This window comes from Penaeus monodon, chromosome 28 (assembly GCF_015228065.2).
Source record: "Penaeus monodon isolate SGIC_2016 chromosome 28, NSTDA_Pmon_1, whole genome shotgun sequence".
NCBI classification, from domain to species: domain Eukaryota; kingdom Metazoa; phylum Arthropoda; class Malacostraca; order Decapoda; family Penaeidae; genus Penaeus; species Penaeus monodon.
Window position 1 is genome coordinate 26,952,718 of NC_051413.1, and position 774 is coordinate 26,953,491.

The 774-nt window shown below is 37.9% G+C and overlaps 1 long non-coding RNA gene across 2 annotated transcripts in view; it reads left to right on the top strand.

Annotated features, from left to right (window-relative positions):
- The window catches only part of LOC119591454, a 50,897-nt gene extending 50,396 nt beyond the window's left edge, over positions 1-501 (top strand). For both annotated transcript variants that reach the window (XR_005230348.1, XR_005230349.1), the window contains one exon: positions 162-501. This is a non-coding gene — a long non-coding RNA (uncharacterized LOC119591454). The remainder of the gene's footprint in view (positions 1-161) is intronic.
- Positions 502-774: the final 273 nt, after the last annotated feature.

Here is a 774-nt window from a genome sequence, read left to right on the forward strand (position 1 = left end):
CGGACAAAAATAACATATAATTCAAACATAATAATATATATGAATGATAATCTTCATCAGTATCATTTTATTATCAGTTTTGCCACCTTCAATACCATTAACACCATTACTATCACAATTGCAGTACTGATAATACTGAACAATTAACATCTTTTCAACAGGTGAGTCCCGTCGAGCAGACCAGGTGCCAGCGACGCGGCTTGAGGAAAATCAGAGTGAAAGTCAACCCGTCTTGGCAAGCCGGTATACAATAAACACCCACAGAAGGCTTGCATCACCAACTCTCCTTCTCTCGACACGCATCTTTGGGAGAGTATAAAATGAACTCTACATTAGTGAAGTGTTCTTTTGATTAAGACCCCGCGCCTTGTTTTTTATTTTCTTATTTGAACGTTTTATTCTGGAGAATTTATTTATCGCATTATCTCACGAGAGTGCTAAAGGGCCAGAATGCGAAGAACTTGCTTTGTGTTCACTGTGTATAAAATAATCTCTTCATCAGTGATTTATTTTATTTCTTGCTTTTCTATTATCCCCGTTTTTTAAATTCCTGAATAAGTTTCTTGAGAATCTAATTATTACATTTTTTCTCTCGAAATGGCTAGAAGGACAGAATGCGAGTAACTTGCCTCAACTCAATATGTACAGGATCGTCTTGCGATTGTTCAGAACGTCTTGTGAGATCTTCAGACGTCCATCAGCGTCTCTATCTCGCAGCCCATTGTATTCTTATCCTGGGCTTTTATTTACTCAACATTATGCCCAAGCCTGTGG